The sequence below is a fragment of the Amblyomma maculatum genome, chromosome 1, assembly GCF_055883805.1.
Source record: "Amblyomma maculatum isolate TAMU_Amacu chromosome 1, ASM5588380v1, whole genome shotgun sequence".
In the NCBI taxonomy this organism is placed as follows: Eukaryota; Metazoa; Arthropoda; class Arachnida; order Ixodida; family Ixodidae; genus Amblyomma; species Amblyomma maculatum.
Window position 1 is genome coordinate 148,580,698 of NC_139344.1, and position 23,700 is coordinate 148,604,397.

The window sequence follows — 23,700 nt, forward strand, 5'->3', positions numbered from 1 at the left end:
GCGCTCAACCAGGTACATTTTCCAAAGAACTAAGGAGCATCAAGATACAGTTGGAAAGATTAGATACAGATAAGTACAGAGCGGCGGTTATTCGCGCACGGTCTGAGAAGCTGTGGGCCGCTGAAGCACCTACAAAGCGTGCTTTATCGGACGAAAAGCGATACGCGAGCCGTAAGGAAATACGGAAAATACGAAGTGGGAATGATGTTTCGTCGGACGGCAGTATTATCAAACATGTAATTGCAGGTCATTTCAAAGACCTACTTGGTCACCCGCGAAAAATGGTAGGGGATTTTGAAGCAGAATTTTTGTCTCTAATGCCCAAGCTTGATGATGAAGAAAAGGAGCGACTAGAAATGCCATTTTGCGTCGAAGAAATAGAGGACGCAATAGACGCTCTGCCAGCTGGTAAAGCACCGGGCCCTGACGGATTAGGGGCGTCCTTTTATAAAATGTTTAAGCCAATGATAGCTCACCTCCTCCTGAAGGTTATCAATGAAGCTTATGAGCAAAACCGTGTTCCACTGTCCTTCAGAACTTCATATATCACACTGATTCCGAAAACTGAGGAGCCGGAAAAGCGTTTGTTGGTGGGGTCTTATCGCCCGATAAGCCTCACCAACGTTGATTATAAAATATTTATGAAAGTGTTGGCAAGACGACTGCAATGTGTGATAACAAAGCTGGTTGGCACGCATCAGACTTGTGGCATAAAGGGACGGAGCATCGCCACGAACATTCACGTAGCGCGAAGCGTACTAGAATGTTGTGACGCACTTGGTGACCGTGTGGCAATGATCCAACTGGATCTCGCAAAAGCATTTGACCGGGTGTCGCATGATGTGCTGTTTGCCATATTGGATCACTCCAATGTTGGGGATTTAATAACAGACGGCGTCAGAATGGCGTATGCCAACTGCACGACGAGAATTATAGTGAACGGAGAACTGACCGAAAACCTGCAAGTGCGGTCGTCAGTTAGGCAGGGCTGTCCCATGTCGCCCCTGTTCTTTGCACTCTACCTTGAGCCTCTTTGCTCGACTATCCGAAATAATGAGAGCGTAACGGGCTTCAGGCTACAGTCAGCGCATGTTAAAATATTGGCCTATGCCGATGATATTGCGGTTTTCTGTTCAGATAACGATAGCATCTGTGAAGCCACAATTGTAGTCCACAAATATTGTCAGTCTACGGGGGCGTTAATAAACTGGGAAAAGAGCTATGGCTTCTGGCACGGCAGTTGGGAAGACACGCCAGAGTACTACTCTCGACTGCAGTGGTCAACGATTCCTACAATGTATCTAGGTGTACCTCTCCAAGAATACCAGGACCCTGATTCGTATTGGAAAGATGAAACTTTAAATGCAAAAGAAAAGGCTGATGCGTGACAAGGAAGGCAATTATCTGTATTTTCGCGGGCTACCGAGTGCTATTTATTTCTCACTGGAAAAATATGGTATGTCATGAATGTGCTCAGTGCCTCTCGGATCAGCATTCAAAAATTGCACCGTGTTTTCGCCTTTTTTATTTGGGCATCGACGTGGGAAAGAACCAGTCGGACAAACTTGTTCCTGTCTGCAAAAAAAGGTGGGCTAGGCCTTGCACATTTGTTTTTGAGGCAAGTCGTCTCACGATTTATGTTTCTGCGAAATCAAAATGACATGTTCCTGCGCACAGTTGTGCAACTCCGACTGTGCAGACTCCTTCCAGGATATGTGGTATGCTCTTGTCATGCTATGGGTGGTGCTGTGAGAGGGTACCTACGCGAAGTGGTACTTGCATACGGGATGCTGCATGCGCGGATGCAATACTTGAGTGATGTCACGCGGAAAAAATTGTACTCAGATTTATTGGATGCAATGATTCCTGTTCCACTTTACCGTTTGCCATTATGTGGAGGCCCAGGAGGAGATGTTTTGCACAGAGTGAAGAGAATGCCGGTGTTACCCTCGGTCAAATCCTTTTTCTTTAAACTTCATACTAACACGTTATCAGTAAAAACATGGCTTCATGAAAAAGGTCTTTTTGTACCCTGGACAACTAACTGTTACCTATGTAAGAAAGCTGGAACCATAGAACACGTATTCCTGGATTGTTGGGATCCCATCTTTTTCTGGGATGTGCTTCAAAGGACTTTGAAAAAAGAATTACCCCTAGATATGTACGGCATAAGATTCCTTCCGGTTTTACACGCTGACAATAGTCCACTGGATACGATTATGATCCTCGGCCTCCACAGCTTGTGGAAAACGCGAATGCAGTTCAACAATGCAGATGTTGATGTGCGCCCTGTACGGGAACATTTTATAGAAAGTGCTGTACGTTTGAGGGAAGTGTATCGAACACTCCCCGAACCACCAGAATGGATAGACCAGCTTAACAGCTTGGTAGAGATGAATAAATTTTAACGCGTCGTGTCCGCTAAAGGTTTGCTGACACGTTTTATCACTTTTGTATGTTGTGTATTGTGTGTCGAAGCCGGCAATAAAGAAAAAAAAAGTGGCTAGGATACCTGGCTCTCACCCAGGAGGCCCGGGTTCGATTCCCGGCGTCGGAAAGATGCTGGTCTCATGGTGTAATGGTTAGCACTCTGGATTCTGAATCCAGCGATCCGAGTTCAAGTCTCGGTGATACCTGCGCCTCTTTTTTTTTTTTCTGGCTATGTTACGCATCTGCATTCTCTTGTGCTCTCGCTTGCAATCCTCTGCCACGTTCCGGCGTGGTCTAGTGGCTAGGATACCTGGCTCTCACCCAGGAGGCCCGGGTTCGATTCCCGGCGTCGGAAAGATGGCGGTCTCATGGTGTAATGGTTAGCACTCTGGACTCTGAATCCAGCGATCCGAGTTCAAATCTCGGTGAGACCTGCGCCCCTTTTTTTTTTTTCTGGCTATGTTACGCATCTGCATTCTCTTGTGCTCTCGCTTGCAATCCTCTGCCACGTTCCGGCGTGGTCTAGTGGCTAGGATACCTGGCTCTCACCCAGGAGGCCCGGGTTCGATTCCCGGCGTCGGAAAGATGGCGGTCTCATGGTGTAATGGTTAGCACTCTGGACTTTGAATCCAGCGATCCGAGTTCAAGTCTCGGTGATACCTGCGCCTCTTTTTTTTTTTCTGGCTATGTTACGCATCTGCATTCTCTTGTGCTCTCGCTTGCAATCCTCTGCCACGTTCCGGCGTGGTCTAGTGGCTAGGATACCTGGCTCTCACCCAGGAGGCCCGGGTTCAATTCCCGGCGTCGAAAGATGGCGGTCTCATGGTGTAATGGTTAGCACTCTGGACTCTGAATCCAGCGATCCGAGTTCAAATCTCGGTGAGACCTGCGCCCCCTTTTTTTTTTTTTCTGGCTATGTTACGCATCTGCATTCTCTTGTGCTCTCGCTTGCAATCCTCTGCCACGTTCCGGCGTGGTCTAGTGGCTAGGATACCTGGCTCTCACCCAGGAGGCCCGGGTTCGATTCCCGGCGTCGGAAAGATGCTGGTCTCATGGTGTAATGGTTAGCACTCTGGATTCTGAATCCAGCGATCCGAGTTCAAGTCTCGGTGATACCTGCGCCTCTTTTTTTTTTTTTTTTCTGGCTATGTTACGCATCTGCATTCTCTTGTGCTCTCGCTTGCAATCCTCTGCCACGTTCCGGCGTGGTCTAGTGGCTAGGATACCTGGATTCTGCTTCCGGCCACGCCAGTGAACGGACGCAGGATGCAGGGCTCCTCAGGAGCGGCTTCAGCGGCCATGTCAGGCCGCGGTAACAGGACTGCTGAACAGGACAACACTTACCAGGTCGTTTTGCCTGCACTTCCAACAGGTCGGTTTGTTTTGAATACCGTTTTTTTGCACGCCGATATCAGGGCCCGCCCGTACCGGGTGGAAGATTTCCGGGATGCTTTAGCACAACACTCGCTAATCCCCGATGTTATCGCTATGGGGGCGTATCGGATGAGCCACGTCTGGGCCGTCACTCTCAAGGATACTGAAGCCGTCAACAAGATTGTCAGTGTAGGTGAGCTGTCTGTGAAAAACGGTCGCTGTTTGCTGATTGACCCGGCGAACCAGGACGTGCGACTCAAGCTTCACTGGCTACTACACAACGTGCCAGATGAAGATGTTCGTGCTGCATTTGCGCCTTACGGAAAGGTGTCGGAAGTTTCCCGGGAGCGTTGGCGTGTTAAAGGTATGCTAGAAAAGGGCTCTACAACTAGACTCGTAACGCTGAAGCTGAAAGCTGGCATGAAGCTCGACGACCTGCCGCATCAGTTGAATGTTAGCGGTGAGCTCGCGCTCGTCATTGTGCCAGGCAGACCCCCGTTGTGCCTACGCTGCCGGGGTACGGGTCACATCCGCAAAGAGTGCCGGGTTCCTCGCTGCGGAACCTATCGACGGTTCGGGCATGAAGACAGCCAGTGTGCACGAACCTACGCTAGCATTGCCGGACCTGGGACCAGCGAAGACTCGTCCGAGTTAATTATGGATGAGGCGGATGCGGAGGAGGCTGCTGACATTAGAGGCCAGTCAACGAAACAGGACGCGCCTTCCATGACGGTTTTATCAAAGAATAAGGTGACGGTCTCAAATGAAAAGAATGAACCTCGGCATGTCTTGAACGAACCATCCCAGGACCATGAAAGCGCATCAAAGGAAGTGTCAGAAGACGTAGCCAAATTTTCCGACGCTGAGGACCATCTCAGTACTGAGCCTTCCTTTACTGATGCCATGGAGGTTGGGCCGGAGACAGCAGCCTTAATTGCCGCGAAACGTCCGCATGAGGAAAGCGTGGAGGAGACTCAGCTGCCAGGCGGTGTTTGTGGTGAGCCGCCGCCGAAAACTTCTGGCATCCGAAGAGCCACGTTAAGACCGAAGCCGAACTTCTCGGCCGACACGCGGCAGGCGGGGAAACCGCCTCCGTAGTTTTTGTGGTGCCCTGAACGATTTGTGGGTCGGCTGCCTACCGACCAGCGTCAGGAACCTTCTGCAACCAAGTGGTGCGTGGGTGAGCAAAAATGAAACAATGTGCTTGGACTTCGTTTGAATGCATCCCGACATTCTGCTGGGAGGACATTACATGCATACATACGCCGCTGTTCGTCAGAAGCAGAAGCCATGCAACCATGAAGGTAGGCACCATGCGGGTACGGGCGTCTCTCTCTAATACATGACTTTCAAGCTTAATTCGCCGTTACATGTAGCTACTTTGAATGTCAGAGGACTGGGAGCGAGAAGGCGACAATGCCAACTCAGTCGCCTCCTTTTGGATAATGATATAGATATAGCAGCTGTGCAAGAGTCAAAGATTGAGAGCCAAGAAAGCACTGACCGTATGGTGGCTTCTTTCCAAACAAACTTTTATGTGTGTGTATGCCATTCTGTTGGTGTATCGGGTGGATGCCTTTTATTTATACGCAACACGCTGGGAGTAAGCGTAGAGTCCGTTTTTGCCTGTCCAAGCGGTCGGCTTTTGGTTACCGATTTTACCTACTCTAATTTATGCTGGCGTGTTGTGTGTGTGTATGCTCCCAATTCAGGATGTGAGCGTGAATTGTTTTTTGAGTCTATTGAGGTGTGGCTGAAGACTGACAAAATCTTGCTTGTACTTGGTGACTACAACTGTGTGTGCGCAGCTGTGGACCGAGCGGCGAAGTGTAATCCTCGAAGAGACAGAAGCTCCGAGCTGTTGAATGCACTTGTGCATGAGTATGGCCTTGAGGATGTTGGTAGTGTGTTCTCCACTGGAAACCAGCCAGAGTTCACGCACTTTCAGCGTGACAGCCATGCTAGATTGGACAGGGTGTATGCCTCGGTAGATCTTGTTTCCCTATGTACTGCATATGAGGTCAAACCTGTGTCTTTCAGCGATCATTGTCTCGTGAGTGCAGTGTTTGGTCGCAAAGGAAAGAAATCGCGCTTTAACTGGTACCTATGGAAAATGAATGCCAAACTTCTTGCCGATGAAGAGTTCCTTACGGAAGTTAAGACCGAGTTTGAAAATCGTCTTGCTATGCGACCAGTAAGTTTTGCAGAGGAATGGGACAGCTTCAAAGAGTGGGTCAAATTGAAATCCATAGAAAAGAGCAGTAAGGTGCGGCATAAAGAGAAAGAAAAAGAAAAAGAACTGAATGAACAACTCCAGTTTTTTTTGAGCATGGAAAGTTCAGTGCCAGGGCATTTCGCCAGTAAAATACGAGAGATAAAAAGTCAGTTGGAAACAATCGACAGCGAAAGATACACAGCGGCTGTCATACGTGCAAGGGCTGAAAAACTTTGGGCTGGAGAAGTTCCGACAAAACGAGCGCTAGCAGACGAGAAAAGATACGCCTGCCAGAAAGAAATAAGGAGTATAAGGTATGCCGGCCATATCACAGAAGATGCTAAAGATATTCAGCGTGCGGTAGCAGAGCACTTCGAAGAACTGCTTAGCGCTAAGCCTCAGACTGTAGGCGGCTTTCAAACAGATTTTCTGAGACTGATGCCTGCACTGGATGACGAAAGTAAAGCGCGCCTAGAAACACCGATAACGTTGCAGGAGATAGTATCTGCAATAGATGACCTGAACCTGGGAAGGCCCCTGGGCCGGATGGCCTAAGCGCTGCCTTCTTTAAAACGTTTCAGCAGTATGCGGCTCAGTTTTTGCTCTGTGTAATCACTGAAGCTTATGAACGTAATACTGTCCCATTGTCTTTCTCTACATCGCACATTGTTCTAATACCCAAGACAGATGATCCGGAGAAACGTCTGTTGGTGGGGTCATATCGACCGATTAGCCTCACCAATGTTGACTACAAGGTGTACATGAAGGTTTTAGCAAAACGACTGCAAAGCGTAATAAAGAAATTGGTTGGGTCTCATCAAACGTGCGGCATCAAGGGTCGATCCATTGCCACGAATATACATGTCGCAAGAACCGTACTAGAATGTGTTGATGCACTCGGTGGTCAGATAGCCATGATGCAGTTAGATTTGGCGAAAGCCTTTGACCGTGTTTCTCACGAAATTCTGTTTTCCATTTTGGAACATTCTAACCTTGGTGACGTCATAGTGGAGGGTGTTAAAATGGCGTATGCGAACTGCACGACCCGTATTATAGTGAATGGTGAACTGACTGACAGCATCGCAGTACGTTCATCGGTAAGGCAGGGCTGCCCACTCTCACCCCTGCTGTTTGCACTGTATTTAGAGCCACTTTGCTTGGCTATCATTGATAGCGATCGCATTTTAGGGTTCAAGCTGCAATCAGCACACGTGAAAATGCTAGCATATGCCGATGACATAGCAGTGTTTTGTGCAACTAGAAAGAGCATTTGTGAAGCCACGAGTGTCGTCCAAACATTTTGTGATCAAACGGGATGTAAGATCAATTGGGAGAAAAGCTCTGGGTTTTGGCACGGTGATTGGGACGTGACACCTGATTTCTTCTGTAAGCTGCGATGGTCTGCTCTCCCAACACGATATCTAGGCGTGCCTTTAGAATGTTATCAAGATCCCAACGTGCACTGGATGGAAGAAACATCCAGAGCGAAAGAAAAAGCGGATGCCTGGCAAGGAAGGCAACTCTCAATATTTTCGCGCGCTTCTATTTGCAATGTTTTTCTTATTTCGAGGCTGTGGTACCTCATGAATGTGTTGTGTGTATCACGAACCTCAATTCAGAAAATGCACCGCGTTTTTGCTGTTTTTATTTGGGCATCCACATGGGAAAAAACCGCCCGGACGAATTTGTTTATTTCTGTTAAAAGGGGCTGGCTTGGCCTTGCACATCTGTTCTTGCGTCAGGTGGTTTCGCGATTTATATTCCTCCGTGATCAAAAAGATACCTTTTTAAGAACCGTGATGCAAGTGCGATTACAGAGGCTGCTCCCTGAATGGATTGTGTCATGTGAAAACATGCCTGGTACTGTGACTGGCTACCTGCGCGAGGTTGTTTTTTCGTGCAAGTTGCTTGAAGTGCGGTTTTCTTTTGATTACCTTTACAACATTCCTAGAAAAAAACTGTATAAAGATCTCATTGACGTGATGCTGCCGGTGCCTTTTTATCGGGCATTACACTGTGGAGGCCCAGGGCAGGACGTTTTGAAAAGAGTTAAGAAGATGCCCGTGAGGCCATCAACTAAAACATTCCTTTTCAAACTTCACTCTAATACGCTCCCTGTTAAAACTTGGCTGAATGAAAAAGGTATCTTCGTCCCATGGACAACAAATTGCCTGTTGTGCAAAAAACCGGAAACAATTGAACACGTTTTCTTACAGTGTTGGGATGCTGTCTTTCTATGGGACGTCCTCCAAAGGACAATTAAAAAGGAGCTTCCATTAACTCCTTACGGTATAAGATTTCTACCAGTGCAGAACGATGATGCACCTTATGATTTAATTATGCTTCTTGGCCTCCATAGTTTGTGGAAAACACGAATGCAGGTGCGTCATGGAGATATAGATACACGATCTTCGCGTGAAAACTTTATTGAAAGTGCTGTTTATATACGTGAAACTTTCATGAGGCAGCAGGATCCGCCACAATGGCATTGTCTCTTTGATGAGTTAGTGAACTTGAAAAGATTTTAGCCACTTACGCGTTAGCTCAAGTGTAGTTGACGTTTTTTATCATGTGTATTTTTGTTTTGTGTTTCACGGCAATAAAGAAAAAAAAAAAGTGGCTAGGATACCTGGCTCTCACCCAGGAGGCCCGGGTTCGATTCCCGGCGTCGGAAAGATGGCGGTCTCATGGTGTAATGGTTAGCACTCTGGACTCTGAATCCAGCGATCCGAGTTCAAATCTCGGTGAGACCTGCGGCTCTTTTTTTTTCTGGCTATGTTACGCATCTGCATTCTCTGGTGCTCTCGCTTGCAATCCTCTGCCACGTTCCGGCGTGGTCTAGTGGATTCTACTTCCGGCCACCGAGCGTGACGGACGTGTTCATCATGGGCTCCCAAGGAGCGGATTCAGCGGCCCAGCTGGGCCGTGGTATCAGGAGTACGGAAAGGCCTGCCAAGGATTATGAACTGGTTCTACCGCATCTGCCTACAGGTTCGAGTGTTTTGCATACTGTTTTTTTGCATGGCGACATAAAAGCCAGGCCGTACCGTGTGGAGCACTTTCGAGACTCCCTCGCTCGTCTTTCACTTTTGCCGGAAGTGGTTGCCCTCGGGGCATATCAAATGAATCACGTATGGGCGGTAACGTTTAAAGGTGAAGAGGGCAAAACGAAGATTTTGCAAGCCGAAGCTTTCGAAGTGAAGGAGCACCGATGCGTGGTCATTGACCCCTGTAACCAAGGCATCAGGTTAAAACTTTTCTGGCTGCTTCACGGCGTGCACGACGATGACGTGCGTGCGGCGTTGGCGGCTTTTGGAAAAGTTACCGAAATATCAAGAGAAAAGTGGAAAGTGCAAGGGTGTGTCGACAAGGCTTCAACGACTCGAACGGTCACGCTGAAGCTGAAAGTGGGCGTAACCATTGAGGACCTGCCGCATCAGCTTCGGGTCGCCGAGGACGTCGCACTCGTCCACGTCCCAGGCAGAGCCCCGCTTTGCCTCCGGTGCCGGGGGAAAGGACATATACGTCGGGATTGTCGTGTGCCGCGCTGCGGGCTGTGTCGTCGCTATTGCCATGACGAGTCGCAGTGTGTGCGCACGTATGCCAACGTTGCAGGCCCTGTGCCGAGTGAAGTGGCAGGCGAGCACTTGATGGACGCAGTGGACGCCGAGGAAGCTAGCAGTGGAATCACTGAGGATGCAGTGCAGAAAGAACAATCCTCTGAGAAGACCCCTGCCCTTAAAGAGCACTGTGAGTCAGATGTGATTGTTCCGTTGCTGAATGTTGCTGGGACCGAGACACCCACGAAAGAAGACGGCAATGCCAGTGCTGCAAGCCCAGCTTCGGCTACGCAACACAGTGAGGTACAGGGGGACACTGAAACTGAGATGCCAGCTGCTTCTACCTTGCCTGTGAAGCGGGTGCACGAAGACAGTGTCAACGAGGAATCAACCCAAGGAGGAGCGGAAAGCGGAGAGCCTCCACTGAAGGCAGCCCCCCTTCGCCGGGCGTCCTTCAAGCCAAGGCCAAACGTGCCCCCAGACCGGAGAACTGTGTCACCTGTGCCTCCGCCATAGCGGGGGTACCCTTTCCGGTCGAGACGTTACAAGCCCGGTCCATGATCGGGAGCAGCGCTTGGAACGACGGACGGACTCGCCAAAAAGGAAGAATGGTCATCCCATGCAACAGATCAACCGCAATGCTGTCTTTCTGCAAAAGCGATGTGAGTGATATATGTTTCGCGATTTATAATTTCTTGAGATGGCGACCAATTTAACCACTAGCTTGCGCGTAGCCACGCTAAATGTGAGGGGGCTGTCAACGCGTCGGAGACAACTGCAGCTGAACCGCATTCTGCTGGAAAATGAAATTGATGTGCTAGCAGTTCAAGAGAGCAAAATGGAAAGCGAACAACAAACAGAGAAAATGGCTGAAATATATCGTTCTAGATATAGTGTTTGCGTTTGTCATGCGGTTGGAAGATCGGGGGGATGTGCCATCTTCATTCGAAATTGCATAGAGTGTGTGCAGTCTGTGTTCTCGTGTGAGAGTGGTCGGCTTTTTATATGTGATTTCAGTTTTTCTGGATTGGACTGGAGAGTGATTTGCGTTTATGCGCCGACTAGAACGTTTGAGCGGGAAGAGTTTTTTCACTATATGAAATCCTTCCTAATACATGAGAGGCGTGTTCTCCTGCTTGGAGACTTCAACTGTGTCTGTAGACCGGAAGATAGAACAACAGACCGTGTCCTTCGTGACAAGAGTGCAGAGTTACTTATTGACATTGTTATTGAGGCAGAGCTTGAAGATGCTGGCTGTATAATGACGCATGAAGGCCAAGCAAAGTTCACGCACTTTCAAGGTAGCTGTCATGCAAGGTTAGACCGAATATATGTTCCCATTGATTGTGTGCCCTTGTGCTCGGAATATGAAACACTTCCCATGAGCTTTAGTGACCAGTCCCTCGTAATGATTACTCTAGGCATGAAAAGTAAGGCAACAAAGTTCAATTGGGAGCTATGGAAATTTAATGAAAAACTGCTGCTGGATGAAGAGTTTACCACTAAAGTTAAAGAATATATTAAGCATATGTTACAAAATGACTCTAATTTTATACAAGCATGGGAGCAGTTTAAGTTCTATATAAAGATAGCTGCTATTGACCGAGCATGCACTCTCCGACGTAAAGAAAGAGAACAAGAAAAAGAACTTCGTAGCACACTTGAATACATGCTTAGCATGGAGAGCGTTAAGCCTGGCTTGTTCGCCCAAGATATTAAAAAGATAAAAACCAAACTTGAGGTGATAGACGAAGAGAAGTATCGCGGTGCGGTGATAAGGGCACGCAGCGAAAAATTGTGGCTCGGAGAGACGCCCACGAAAAGGGCACTTAGTGACGAAAAAAGGTACGCAGTGTCAAAAGAGATAAAAGAAATCTGCTATCAGAACGTAGTTACCTCGGAAAAAATAAAACGATTGAACGGGCGTTTGTAGAATTTTACAGCGAATTGTTTAGCCTGAAAACACCGGACATTGAACGCTTCAGAAAAGACTTTCTGTCGCTGATGCCAAGAGTAGAAGACAAAGTGGCGCAGACACTTGAAGCAAGTATTACTTCCGAGGAAATTGAGGCCGCTATCGGGGAATTAAATTCCAATAAGTCACCCGGACCAGATGGTCTTGGTGCTGCCATTTACAAGGCCTTTCCAACTGAAATGGTTGTTTTACTGGAAAGAGTTATTAGTGAATGCTACGAAAAGAACGTACCTCCTCCGTCTTTTCGAATGTCACACATTGTACTAATCCCGAAAACAGATGACCATGTTAAGCTTCAGTCTGTAGCGTGTTACCGTCCTATAAGTCTAACGAATGTTGACTATAAAATTTTCATGAAAGTATTAGGGCGACGACTCCAACGTGTAATTACTTCTCTTGTAGGCCCATATCAGACATGCGGTATAAAAGGAAGGACCATTTTTACTAACATACACGCAGCAAGGAGTGTACTCGAATGTTGTGACGCGATGCATGACCACGTAGCCATGATGCAATTAGACCTCCACAAAGCATTTGATAAAGTGGTACATGAAATTTTGTTCTTTGTTTTAGAGTATGTCAATGCTGGTTCCGTGATTACAAATGGCGTGAAAATGGTTTACGAGTGCTGTTCAGCGAGACTGGTCGTGAATAAGCAGTTAACTGATCGTATACCTGTTCAGTCGTCAGTAAGGCAGGGCTGTCCTCTGTCTCCCCTTTTGTTTGCGCTTTATCTGGAGCCTTACTGTCTAAGATTGCTTACAAGGCCAAACATACGCGGTTATAGATTTTTTCAAAGTGAAGTTCGGGTTTTGGCATACGCGGACGATATTGCGGTTTTTTGTACTGACCATGAGAGCGTGCAAGAAGTTGTAAAAGAAGCCACTGCTTTTTGCACTGCAAGTGGAAGCGAAATTAGTTGGGCAAAGTGCTTAGGATTTTGGCACGGAAACTGGCAATACACGCCTGAACTGTTCTCCAGTATGCAGTGGACAACAACGCCAGGCAATTACCTTGGCGCGCCACTAAAGCATTACCGTGAAAGCAAGGAATGTTGGGCTGGGGAAGTTGAGCAAGTGAAAACCCAAACAAACAAATGGGGAGGACATAACTTTTCTATGTTCGCAAGAGCTACCGTTTGCAATATGTTCCTACTTGCAAAAATTTTTTACATGCTGCAAGTGTTATCTATGTCAAGAATCTCTGTTCAAAAACTGCATAGGGCATTTGCCACGTTTGTGTGGGCTTCCACATGGGAGCGCACCAGTCGATGCAATCTGTTTCATACGGTGCATAATGGTGGACTGGGATTGTCACATTTATACTTAAAGCGGATTGTAACCAGGTTCTTTTTTTTGCGCGAACAAAGCGATGTTTTTCTTAGAACGGTAATCCAAGTGCGATTACGTGATTCACTGCCGGAATATGTAGTTTCGACTATGTCTACAGGGACAATGGCTCTAAGTGTTTTTCTTCGTGAAGTTGTCGCGTCCTTCCAAATAGTGAAGGCGAGATTTTCAAATGAGTATATGTGTACTGTTACGCGAAAACGGCTGTACAAAGATTTATTGGAAACCTTTTTACCTGTGCCTCTTTATCGCGCTGTATATGCTTTGGGTCCGGAGCGGGACGTGTTGAAGAGAGTGAAAAAAAATGCCCATCAGATCGTCCGCTAAATCTTTCTTTTTTCAATTGCATACCGGCACTCTTCCGGTGAAGCCATGGCTGGAAAGCAAAGGCCTTTTCGTGCCTTGGTCTGCTGACTGTTTAATTTGCAAAAAGCTGGAAACCATAGAGCATATTTTCCTTGATTGTCACGATGCGGTTTTTTTGTGGGACGTGCTACAGCGCACTATTAAAAAGGACTTACCAATAACGCCGTTTGCAATACGCTACCTTCCATGCGCCCAGCCAGGCGAAGTGCCCAGTGATTTATTGATGGTTTTGTGTATGCACAGCATATGGAGAACGCGGATGGATGTTCGCCTTGAGCATGTTGTCGTACACCCAGCCCATCAATACTTTGTTGAAAGTGTAATGTACACGCGTGATGTTTTCGGAGGGCAATCTGAACCCCCGGATTTGCTGCCAGTTTTGGACAAGCTCATGTCACCTTATCCATTCTATCACAAGAAACCTGTAAGAAAGGGACTTGTGTTTTTAATTCCATGCGACTTTTCATCGTTCCTTGTAGTTGCCAAGTCGGTAATAAAGAAAAAAAAAAGTCTCATGGTGTAATGGTTAGCACTCTGGACTCTGAATCCAGCGATCCGAGTTCAAATCTCGGTGAGACCTGCGCCCCCTTTTTTTTTTTCTGGCTATGTTACGCATCTGCATTCTCTTGTGCTCTCGCTTGCAATCCTCTGCCACGTTCCGGCGTGGTCTAGTGGCTAGGATACCTGGCTCTCACCCAGGAGGCCCGGGTTCGATTCCCGGCGTCGGAAAGATGGCGGTCTGATGGTGTAATGGTTAGCACTCTGGACTCTGAATCCAGCGATCCGAGACCTGCGCCTCTTTTTTTTTTCTATGTTACGCATCTGCATTCTCTTGTGCTCTCGCTTGCAATCCTCTGCCACGTTCCGGCGTGGTCTAGTGGCTAGGATACCTGGCTCTCACCCAGGAGGCCCGGGTTCGATTCCCGGCGTCGGAAAGATGGCGGTCTCATGGTGTAATGGTTAGCACTCTGGACTCTGAATCCAGCGATCTGAGTTCAAATCTCGGTGAGACCTGCGCCTCTTTTTTTTTTCTATGTTACGCATCTGCATTCTCTTGTGCTCTCGCTTGCAATCCTCTGCCACGTTCCGGCGTGGTCTAGTGGCTAGGATACCTGGCTCTCACCCAGGAGGCCCGGGTTCGATTCCCGGCGTCGGAAAGATGGCGGTCTCATGGTGTAATGGTTAGCACTCTGGACTCTGAATCCAGCGATCCGAGTTCAAATCTCGGTGAGACCTGCGCCTCTTTTTTTTTTCTATGTTACGCATCTGCATTCTCTTGTGCTCTCGCTTGCAATCCTCTGCCACGTTCCGGCGTGGTCTAGTGATTCTGCTTCCGGCCACGCCAGTGAACGGACGCAGGATGCAGGGCTCCTCAGGAGCGGCTTCAGCGGCTATGTCAGGCCGCGGTAACAGGACTGCTGAAAAGGACAACACTTACCAGGTCGTTTTGCCTGCACTTCCAACAGGTCGGTTTGTTTTGAATACCGTTTTTTTGCACGCCGATATCAGGGCCCGCCCGTACCGGGTGGAAGATTTCCGGGATGCTTTAGCACAACACTCGCTAATCCCCGATGTTATCGCTATGGGGGCGTATCGGATGAGCCACGTCTGGGCCGTCACTCTCAAGGATACTGAAGCCGTCAACAAGATTGTCAGTGTAGGTGAGCTGTCTGTGAAAAACGGTCGCTGCTTGGTGATTGACCCGGCGAACCAGGACGTGCGACTCAAGCTTCACTGGCTACTTCACAACGTGCCAGATGAAGATGTTCGTGCTGCATTTGCGCCGTACGGAAAGGTGTCAGACGTTTCCCGGGAGCGCTGGCGTGTTAAAGGTATGCTGGAAAAGGGCTCTACAACTAGACTCGTCACGCTGAAGCTGAAAGCTGGCATGAAGCTCGACGACCTGCCGCATCAGCTCAATGTTAGCGGTGAGCTCGCGCTCGTCATTGTGCCAGGCAGACCCCCGTTGTGCCTACGCTGCCGGAGTACGGGTCACATCCGCAAAGAGTGCCGGGTTCCTCGCTGCGGAACCTGCCGACGGTTCGGGCATGAAGACAACCAGTGTGCACGAACCTACGCTAGCATTGCCGGACCTGGGACCAGCGAAGACTCGTCCGAGTTAATTATGGACGAGGCGGATGCGGAGGAGGCTGCTGACATTAGAGGTCAGTCAACGAAACAGGACGCGCCTTCCATGACGGTTTTAACAAAGGGTAAGGTGATGGTCTCAAATGAAAAGAATGAACCTCGGCATGTCTTGAACGTTCCATCCCAGGACCATGAAAGCGAGTCAAAGGAAGGGTCAGAAGACTTAACCAAATTTTCTGACGCTGAGGATCATCTCAGTACTGAGCCTTCCTGTACTGATGCCATGGAGGTTGGGCCGGAGACAGCAGCCTTAATTGCCGCGAAACGTCCGCATGAGGATAGCGTCGAGGAGACTCAGCTGCCAGGCGGTGTTTGTGGTGAGCCGCCGCCGAAAACTTCTGGCATCCGAAGAGCCACGTTAAGACCGAAGCCGAACTTCTCGGCTGACACGCGGCAGGCGGGGAAACCGCCTCCGTAGTTTTTGTGGAGACCTGAACGATTTGTGGGTCGGCTGCCTACCGACCAGCGTCACGAACCTTCTACAACCAAGTGGTGCGTGTGTTAGCAAAAATGAAACAATGGGCTTGGACTTCGTTTGAATGCATCCCGACATTCTGCTGGCAGGACATTACATGCATGCATACGCCGCTGTTTGTCAGAAGCGGAGGCCACGCAACCATGAAGGTAGGCACCATGCCGGTACTGGCGTCTCTCTCTAGTACATGACTCTCAAGCTTAATTCGCCGTTACACGTAGCTACTTTGAATGTTAGAGGACTGGGAGCGAGAAGGCGACAATGCCAGCTCAGTCGCCTCCTTGTGGATAATGATATAGATATAGCAGCTGTGCAAGAGTCAAAGATTGAGAGCCAAGAAAGCACTGACCGTATGGTGGCTTCTTTTCAAACAAACTTTTATGTGTGTGTATGCCATTCTGTTGGTGTATCGGGTGGGTGCCTTTTATTTATACGTAACACGCTGGGAGTAAGCGTAGAGTCCGTTTTTGCCTGTCCAAGTGGTCGGCTTTTGGTTGCCGATTTTACCTACTCTAATTTATGCTGGCGTGTTGTGTGTGTGTATGCTCCCAATTCAGGGCGTGAGCGTGAATTGTTTTTTCAGTCTATTGAGTTGTGGTTGAAGGTCGACAAAATCTTGCTTGTACTTGGTGACTACAACTGTGTGTGCGCAGCTGTGGACCGAGCGGCCAAGTGTAAACCTCGAAGAGACAGGAGCTCCGAGCTGTTGAATGCACTTGTACATGAGTATAGCCTTGAGGATGTTGGTAGTGTGTTCTCCACTGGAAACCAGCCAGAGTTCACGCACTTTCAGCGAGATAGCCATGCCAGATTGGACATGGTGTATGCCTCGTTAGATCTTGTTTCCCTATGTACTGCATATGATGTCAAACCTGTGTCTTTCAGCGATCATTGTCTCGTGAGTGCAGTGTTTGGTCGCAAAGGAAAGAAATCGCGATTTAACTGGTACCTATGGAAACTGAATGCCAAACTTCTTGCCGATGAAGAGTTCCTTACTGAAGTTAAGACAGAGTTTGAAAATCGTCTTGCTATGCGACCAGTAAGTTTTGCAGCGGAATGGGACAGCTTCAAAGAGTGGGTCAAATTGAAAGCAATAGAAAAGAGTAGTAAGCTGCGATACAAAGAGAAAGAAAAAGAAAAAGAACTGAATGAACAACTTGCTCTTTTTTTGAGCATGGAAAGTACTGTGCCAGGGCATTTCGCCAGTAAAATACGAGAGCTTAAAAGTGAGCTGGAAACAATCGACAGCGAAAGATACACAGCGGCTGTCATACGTGCAAGGGCTGAAAAACTTTGGGCTGGAGAAGTGCCGACAAAACGAGCCCTAGCAGACGAGAAAAGATACGCCTGCCAGAAAGAAATTAGGAGTATAAGGTATGGCGGCCATATCACAGAAGATGCTAAAGATATTCAGCATGCGGTAGCAGAGCACTTCGAAGAACTGCTTAGCGCTAAGCTTGAGACTGTAGGCGGCTTTCAAACAGACTTTCTAAGACTGATGCCTGCACTGGATGACGAAAGTAAAGCGCGCCTAGAAACACCGATAACGTTGCAGGAGATAGAATCTGCAATAGATGACCTGACACCTGGGAAGGCCCCTGGGCCGGATGGTCTAAGCGCTGCCTTCTTTAAAACTTTTCAGCAGTATGCGGCTCAGTTTATGCTCGATGTAATCACTGAAGCTTATGAACGTAATACTGTTCCATTGTCTTTCGCTACATCGCACATTGTGCTAATACCCAAGACAGATGATCCGGAAAAACGACTGTTGGTGGGGTCATATCGACCGATTAGCCTCACCAATGTTGACTACAAGGTGTATATGAAGGTTTTAGCAAAAAGACTGCAAAGCGTAATAAAAAAACTGGTTGGATCTCATCAAACGTGCGGCATCAAGGGTCGATCCATTGCCACGAATATACATGTCGCAAGAACCGTACTAGAATGTGTTGATGCACTCGGTGGTCAGATAGCCATGATGCAGTTAGATTTGGCGAAAGCCTTTGACCGTGTTTCTCACGAAATTCTTTTTTCCATTTTGGAGCATTCTAACCTTGGAAAAGTCATAGTGGAGGGTGTTAAAATGGCTTACGCGAACTGCACGACCCGTATTATAGTGAATGGTGAACTGACTGACAGCATCGCAGTACGTTCATCGGTAAGGCAGGGCTGCCCACTCTCACCCCTGCTTTTTGCACTGTATTTAGAGCCACTTTGCTTGGCTATCATTGATAGCGATCGCATTTTAGGGTTCAAGCTGCAATCAGCACACGTGAAAATGCTGGCATATGCTGATGACATAGCAGTGTTTTGTGCAACTAGAAAGAGCATCTGTGAAGTTACGGGTGTCGTCCAAACATTTTGTGATCAAACCGGATGTAAGATCAATTGGGAGAGAAGCTCTGGGTTTTGGCACGGTGATTGGGACGTGACACCTGATTTCTTCTGTAAGCTGCGATGGTCTGCTCTCCCAACGCGATATCTAGGCGTGCCTTTAGATTGTTATCGAGATGCCAACATGCACTGGATGGAAGAAACATCCAGAGCGAAAGAAAAAGCGAATGCGTGGCAAGGAAGGCAACTCTCAATGTTTTCGCGCGCTTCCATTTGCAATGTTTTTCTTATTTCAAGGCTGTGGTACCTCATGAATGTGTTGTGTGTCTCACGAACCTCAATTCAGAAAATGCACCGCGTTTTTGCTGTTTTTATTTGGGCATCCACATGGGAAAAAACCGCCCGGACGAACTTGTTTATTTCTGTTAAAAGGGGCGGGCTTGGCCTTGCTCATTTGTTCTTGCGACAAGTGGTTTCGCGATTTATATTCCTGCGTGATCAAAAAGATACCTTTCTAAGAACTGTGATGCAAGTGCGATTGCAGAGGCTGCTCCCTGAATGGATTGTGTCATGTGAAAGCATGCCTGGTACTGTGACTGGCTACCTGCGCGAAGTTGTTTTTTCGTGCAAGTTGCTGGAAGTGCGGTTTTCTTTTGATTACCTTTTCAATGTTCCCAGAAAAAAACTGTATAAAGATCTCATTGACGTGATGCTGCCGGTGCCTTTTTACAGGGAAATACACTGTGGAGGCCCAGGGCAGGATGTTTTGAAAAGAGTAAAGAAGATGCCCGTGAGGCCATCTGCTAAAACGTTCCTTTTCAAACTTCACTCTAATACGCTCCCTGTTAAAACCTGGCTGAATGAAAAAGGTATCTTCGTCCCACGGAGAACAAATTGCCTGTTGTGCAAAACACCGGAGACAATTGAACACGTCTTCTTACAGTGTTGGGATGCTGTTTTTCTGTGGGACGTCCTCCAAAGGACAATTAAAAAGGAACTTCCCCTAACTCCGTACGGAATCAGATTCCTACCAGTGCAGAACGATGATGCACCTTATGATTTAATTATGCTTCTTGGTCTCCATAGTTTGTGGAAAACACGAATGCAGGTGCGTCACGCAGATATAAATAGACGATCTGCGCGTGAAAACTTCATTGAAAGTGCGGTGTATATACGCGAAACTTTCAGGATGCAGCAGGATCCACCACATTGGCAATGTCTATTTGATGAGTTGGTGAACCTGAAAAGATTTTAGCCGCGTACGCGTTAGCTCAAGTGTAGTTGACGTGTTTTATCATGTGTATTTTTGTTTTCTGTTTCACGGCAATAAAGAAAAAAAAAAAAATCCGGCGTGGTCTAGTGGCTAGGATACCTGGCTCTCACCCAGGAGGCCCAGGTTCGATTCCCGGCGTCGGAAAGATGGCGGTCTCATGGTGTAATCGTGACATCTGATTTCTTCTGTAAGCTGCGATGGTCTGCTCTCCCAACACGATATCTAGGCGTGCCTTTAGAATGTTATCAAGATCCCAACGTGCACTGGATGGAAGAAACATCCAGAGCGAAAGAAAAAGCGGATGCCTGGCAAGGAAGGCAACTCTCAATATTTTCGCGCGCTTCTATTTGCAATGTTTTTCTTATATCGAGGCTGTGGTACCTCATGAATGTGTTGTGTGTATCACGAACCTCAATTCAGAAAATGCACCGCGTTTTTGCTGTTTTTATTTGGGCATCCACATGGGAAAAAACCGCCCGGACGAATTTGTTTATTTCTGTTAAAAGGGGCGGGCTTGGCCTTGCACATCTGTTCTTGTGTCAGGTGGTTTCGCGATTTATATTCCTCCGTGATCAAAAAGATACCTTTTTAAGAACCGTGATGCAAGTGCGATTACAGAGGCTGCTCCCTGAATGGATTGTGTCATGTGAAAACATGCCTGGTACTGTGACTGGCTACCTGCGCGAGGTTGTTTTTTCGTGCAAGTTGCTTGAAGTGCGGTTTTCTTTTGATTACCTTTACAACATTCCTAGAAAAAAACTGTATAAAGATCTCATTGACGTGATGCTGCCGGTGCCTTTTTATCGGGCATTACACTGTGGAGGCCCAGGGCAGGACGTTTTGAAAAGAGTTAAGAAGATGCCCGTGAGGCCATCAGCTAAAACATTCCTTTTCAAACTTCACTCTAATACGCTCCCTGTTAAAACCTGGCTGAATGAAAAAGGTATCTTCGTCCCATGGACAACAAATTGCCTGTTGTGCAAAAAACCGGAAACAATTGAACACGTTTTCTTACAGTGTTGGGATGCTGTCTTTCTATGGGACGTCCTCCAAAGGACAATTAAAAAGGAGCTTCCATTAACTCCTTACGGTATAAGATTTCTACCAGTGCAGAACGATGATGCACCTTATGATTTAATTATGCTTCTTGGCCTCCATAGTTTGTGGAAAACACGAATGCAGGTGCGTCATGCAGATATAGATACACGATCTTCGCGTGAAAACTTTATTGAAAGTGCTGTTTATATACGTGAAACTTTCATGAGGCAGCAGGATCCGCCACAATGGCATTGTCTCTTTGATGAGTTAGTGAACTTGAAAAGATTTTAGCCACTTACGCGTTAGCTCAAGTGTAGTTGACGTTTTTTATCATGTGTATTTTTGTTTTGTGTTTCACGGCAATAAAGAAAAAAAAAAAAAAGTCTCATGGTGTAATGGTTAGCACTCTGGACTCTGAATCCAGCGATCCGAGTTCAAATCTCGGTGAGACCTGCGCCTCTTTTTTTTTTCTGGCTATGTTACGCATCTGCATTCTCTTGTGCTCTCGCTTGCAATCCTCTGCCACGTTCCGGCGTGGTCTAGTGGCTAGGATACCTGGCTCTCACCCAGGAGGCCCGGGTTCGATTCCCGGCGTCGGAAAGATGGCGGTCTCATGGTGTAATGGTTAGCACTCTGGACTCTGAATCCAGCGATCCGAGTTCAAATCTCGGTGAGACCTGCGCCTCTTTTTTTTTCTGGCTATGTTACGCATCTGCATTCTCTTGTGCTCTCGCTTGCAATCCTCTGCCACGTTCCGGCGTGGTCTAGTGGCTAGGATACCTGGCTCTCACCCAGGAGGCCCGGGTTCGATTCCCGGTGTCGGAAAGATGGCGGTCTCATGGTGTAATGGTTAGCACTCTGGACTCTGAATCCAGCGATCCGAGTTCAAATCTCGGTGAGACCTGCGCCTCTTTTTTTTTTCTGGCTATGTTACGCATCTGCATTCTCTTGTGCTCTCGCTTGCAATCCTCTGCCACGTTCCGGCGTGGTCTAGTGGCTAGGATACCTGGCTCTCACCCAGGAGGCCCGGGTTCGATTCCCGGCGTCGGAAAGATGGCGGTCTCATGGTGTAATGGTTAGCACTCTGGACTCTGAATCCAGCGATCCGAGTTCAAATCTCGGTGAGACCTGCGCCCCTTTTTTTTTTCTGGCTATGTTACGCATCTGCATTCTCTTGTGCTCTCGCTTGCAATCCTCTGCCACGTTCCGGCGTGGTCTAGTGGCTAGGATACCTGGCTCTCACCCAGGAGGCCCGGGTTCGATTCCCGGCGTCGGAAAGATGGCGGTCTCATGGTGTAATGGTTAGCACTCTGGACTCTGAATCCAGCGATCCGAGTTCAAATCTCGGTGAGACCTGCGCCTCTTTTTTTTTTTCTGGCTATATTACGCATCTGCATTCTCTTGTGCTCTCGCTTGCAATCCTCTGCCACGTTCCGGCGTGGTCTAGTGGATTCTACTTCCGGCCACCGAGCGTGACCGACGTGTGTATCATGTGCTCCCAAGGAGAGGATTCAGCGGCCCATCTGGGCCGTGGTATCAGGAGTACGGAAAGGCCTGCCAAGGATTATGAACTGGTTCTGCCGCATCTGCCTACAGGTTCGAGTGTTTTACATACCGTTTTTTTTTGCATGGCGACATAAAAGCCAGGCCGTACCGTGTGGAGCACTTTCGAGACTCCCTCGCTCGTCTTTCATTTTTGCCGGAAGTGGTTGCCCTCGGGGCATATCAAATGAATCACGTATGGGCGGTAACGTTTAAAGGTGAAGAGGGGAAAGCGAAGATTTTGCAAGCCGAAGCTTTTGAAGTGAAGGAGCACCGCTGCGTGGTCATTGACCCCTGTAACCAAGGCATCAGGTTGAAGCTTTTCTGGCTGCTTCACGGCGTGCACGACAATGATGTGCGAGCGGCGTTGAGGCTTTTGGAAAAGTGACCGAAATATCAAGAGAAAAGTGGAAAGTGCAAGGGTGTGTCGACAAGGCTTCAACGACGCGAACGGTCACGGTGAAGATCAAAGTGGGCGTTACCATTGAGGACCTACCGCATCAGCTTCGGGTCGCCGAGGACGTCGCACTCGTCCACGTCCCAGGCAGAGCCCCGCTTTGCCTCCAGTGCCGCGGGAAAGGTCATATACGGCGTGAGTGTCGTGTGCCGCGCTGCGGGCTGTGTCGTCGCTACGGCCATGACGAGTCCCAGTGTGTACGCACGTATGCCAACGTTGCAGGCCCCGTGACGAGTGAAGTGGCAGGCGAGCACTTGATGGACGCAGTGGACGCCGAGGAAGCGAGCAGTGGAATCCCTGAGGAGGCAGAACAGAACGAACAGTCCTCTGAGAAGACCCCTGCCCCTAAAGAACACTGTGAATCAGATTTGATAGTTCCGTTATCGAATGTCGCTGGGACCGAGACACCCACGAAAGAAAACGGCAATGCCAGTGGTGCAAGCCCAGCCTCGTCTACGCAACACAGTGAGGAACAGGGAGACACTGAAGCTGAGATGCCAGCTGCTTCTACCTTGCCTGTGAAGCGTGTGCGCGAAGACAGTGTCAACGAGGGATCAACGCAAGGAGGAGCGGAAAACGGACAGCCTCCACTGAAGGCGGCCCCCCTTGGCCGGTCGTCCTTCAAGCCATGGGTAAACGTGCCTCCAGACCGGAGAACTGTGTCACCTGTGCCTCCGCCATAGCGGGGGTACCCTTTTCGGTCGAGACGTCGCAAGCCCGGTCCATGATCGGGAGCAGCGCTTGGAACGATGGGCAGACTCGCCAAAAAAGAAGAATGGTCATCCCATGCAACAGTTGAACAGCAATGCTGTCTTTCTGCAGAAGAGATGTGAGTGAAATGTTTCGCGATTTATAATTTCTTGAGATGGCGACCAATTTATCCACTAGCTTGCGCGGAGCCGCGCTAAATGTGAGAGGGCTGTCAACGCGTCGGAGAGACAACAGCAGCTGAACCGCCTTCTGCTGAAGAATGAAATTGATGTGCTAGCAGTTCAAGAGAGCAAAATGGAAAGCGAACAACAAACAGATAAAATGGCTGAAATATATCGTTCTAGATATAGTGTTTGCGTTTGTCATGCGGTTGGAAGATCGGGGGGATGTGTCATTTTCATTCGAAATTGCATAGAGTGCGTAGTCTGTGTTCTCGTGTGAGAGTGGTCGGCT

At 48.3% G+C, this 23,700-nt stretch overlaps 26 non-coding genes across 26 annotated transcripts; all 26 read left to right on the forward strand.

Annotated features, from left to right (window-relative positions):
• Window positions 1-2,564: 2,564 nt before the first annotated feature.
• On the forward strand, window positions 2,565-2,636 carry TRNAQ-CUG (transfer RNA glutamine (anticodon CUG)). The gene has a single exon. It is a non-coding gene; the product is annotated as a tRNA-Gln (tRNA).
• Window positions 2,637-2,713: 77 nt separating this feature from the next.
• On the forward strand, window positions 2,714-2,785 carry TRNAE-CUC (transfer RNA glutamic acid (anticodon CUC)). The gene has a single exon. It is a non-coding gene; the product is annotated as a tRNA-Glu (tRNA).
• A 7-nt stretch (window positions 2,786-2,792) lies between these two features.
• Window positions 2,793-2,864, forward strand: TRNAQ-CUG (transfer RNA glutamine (anticodon CUG)). Its single transcript has one exon. It is a non-coding gene; the product is annotated as a tRNA-Gln (tRNA).
• Window positions 2,865-2,941: 77 nt separating this feature from the next.
• TRNAE-CUC (transfer RNA glutamic acid (anticodon CUC)) lies at window positions 2,942-3,013 on the forward strand. Its single transcript has one exon. It is a non-coding gene; the product is annotated as a tRNA-Glu (tRNA).
• A 7-nt stretch (window positions 3,014-3,020) lies between these two features.
• On the forward strand, window positions 3,021-3,092 carry TRNAQ-UUG (transfer RNA glutamine (anticodon UUG)). The gene has a single exon. It is a non-coding gene; the product is annotated as a tRNA-Gln (tRNA).
• Window positions 3,093-3,168: 76 nt separating this feature from the next.
• Window positions 3,169-3,240, forward strand: TRNAE-CUC (transfer RNA glutamic acid (anticodon CUC)). Its single transcript has one exon. It is a non-coding gene; the product is annotated as a tRNA-Glu (tRNA).
• A 6-nt stretch (window positions 3,241-3,246) lies between these two features.
• TRNAQ-CUG (transfer RNA glutamine (anticodon CUG)) lies at window positions 3,247-3,318 on the forward strand. The gene has a single exon. It is a non-coding gene; the product is annotated as a tRNA-Gln (tRNA).
• A 79-nt stretch (window positions 3,319-3,397) lies between these two features.
• On the forward strand, window positions 3,398-3,469 carry TRNAE-CUC (transfer RNA glutamic acid (anticodon CUC)). Its single transcript has one exon. It is a non-coding gene; the product is annotated as a tRNA-Glu (tRNA).
• A 7-nt stretch (window positions 3,470-3,476) lies between these two features.
• On the forward strand, window positions 3,477-3,548 carry TRNAQ-CUG (transfer RNA glutamine (anticodon CUG)). Its single transcript has one exon. It is a non-coding gene; the product is annotated as a tRNA-Gln (tRNA).
• A 5,152-nt stretch (window positions 3,549-8,700) lies between these two features.
• TRNAQ-CUG (transfer RNA glutamine (anticodon CUG)) lies at window positions 8,701-8,772 on the forward strand. Its single transcript has one exon. It is a non-coding gene; the product is annotated as a tRNA-Gln (tRNA).
• A 5,005-nt stretch (window positions 8,773-13,777) lies between these two features.
• Window positions 13,778-13,849, forward strand: TRNAQ-CUG (transfer RNA glutamine (anticodon CUG)). Its single transcript has one exon. It is a non-coding gene; the product is annotated as a tRNA-Gln (tRNA).
• Window positions 13,850-13,926: 77 nt separating this feature from the next.
• TRNAE-CUC (transfer RNA glutamic acid (anticodon CUC)) lies at window positions 13,927-13,998 on the forward strand. Its single transcript has one exon. It is a non-coding gene; the product is annotated as a tRNA-Glu (tRNA).
• Window positions 13,999-14,132: 134 nt separating this feature from the next.
• Window positions 14,133-14,204, forward strand: TRNAE-CUC (transfer RNA glutamic acid (anticodon CUC)). Its single transcript has one exon. It is a non-coding gene; the product is annotated as a tRNA-Glu (tRNA).
• Window positions 14,205-14,211: 7 nt separating this feature from the next.
• On the forward strand, window positions 14,212-14,283 carry TRNAQ-CUG (transfer RNA glutamine (anticodon CUG)). Its single transcript has one exon. It is a non-coding gene; the product is annotated as a tRNA-Gln (tRNA).
• Window positions 14,284-14,354: 71 nt separating this feature from the next.
• Window positions 14,355-14,426, forward strand: TRNAE-CUC (transfer RNA glutamic acid (anticodon CUC)). The gene has a single exon. It is a non-coding gene; the product is annotated as a tRNA-Glu (tRNA).
• Window positions 14,427-14,433: 7 nt separating this feature from the next.
• On the forward strand, window positions 14,434-14,505 carry TRNAQ-CUG (transfer RNA glutamine (anticodon CUG)). Its single transcript has one exon. It is a non-coding gene; the product is annotated as a tRNA-Gln (tRNA).
• A 5,066-nt stretch (window positions 14,506-19,571) lies between these two features.
• On the forward strand, window positions 19,572-19,643 carry TRNAE-CUC (transfer RNA glutamic acid (anticodon CUC)). The gene has a single exon. It is a non-coding gene; the product is annotated as a tRNA-Glu (tRNA).
• A 1,275-nt stretch (window positions 19,644-20,918) lies between these two features.
• TRNAQ-CUG (transfer RNA glutamine (anticodon CUG)) lies at window positions 20,919-20,990 on the forward strand. Its single transcript has one exon. It is a non-coding gene; the product is annotated as a tRNA-Gln (tRNA).
• Window positions 20,991-21,065: 75 nt separating this feature from the next.
• Window positions 21,066-21,137, forward strand: TRNAE-CUC (transfer RNA glutamic acid (anticodon CUC)). Its single transcript has one exon. It is a non-coding gene; the product is annotated as a tRNA-Glu (tRNA).
• A 7-nt stretch (window positions 21,138-21,144) lies between these two features.
• On the forward strand, window positions 21,145-21,216 carry TRNAQ-CUG (transfer RNA glutamine (anticodon CUG)). The gene has a single exon. It is a non-coding gene; the product is annotated as a tRNA-Gln (tRNA).
• Window positions 21,217-21,290: 74 nt separating this feature from the next.
• Window positions 21,291-21,362, forward strand: TRNAE-CUC (transfer RNA glutamic acid (anticodon CUC)). Its single transcript has one exon. It is a non-coding gene; the product is annotated as a tRNA-Glu (tRNA).
• Window positions 21,363-21,369: 7 nt separating this feature from the next.
• Window positions 21,370-21,441, forward strand: TRNAQ-CUG (transfer RNA glutamine (anticodon CUG)). The gene has a single exon. It is a non-coding gene; the product is annotated as a tRNA-Gln (tRNA).
• Window positions 21,442-21,516: 75 nt separating this feature from the next.
• Window positions 21,517-21,588, forward strand: TRNAE-CUC (transfer RNA glutamic acid (anticodon CUC)). The gene has a single exon. It is a non-coding gene; the product is annotated as a tRNA-Glu (tRNA).
• A 7-nt stretch (window positions 21,589-21,595) lies between these two features.
• TRNAQ-CUG (transfer RNA glutamine (anticodon CUG)) lies at window positions 21,596-21,667 on the forward strand. Its single transcript has one exon. It is a non-coding gene; the product is annotated as a tRNA-Gln (tRNA).
• Window positions 21,668-21,742: 75 nt separating this feature from the next.
• On the forward strand, window positions 21,743-21,814 carry TRNAE-CUC (transfer RNA glutamic acid (anticodon CUC)). Its single transcript has one exon. It is a non-coding gene; the product is annotated as a tRNA-Glu (tRNA).
• A 7-nt stretch (window positions 21,815-21,821) lies between these two features.
• On the forward strand, window positions 21,822-21,893 carry TRNAQ-CUG (transfer RNA glutamine (anticodon CUG)). Its single transcript has one exon. It is a non-coding gene; the product is annotated as a tRNA-Gln (tRNA).
• Window positions 21,894-23,700: the final 1,807 nt, after the last annotated feature.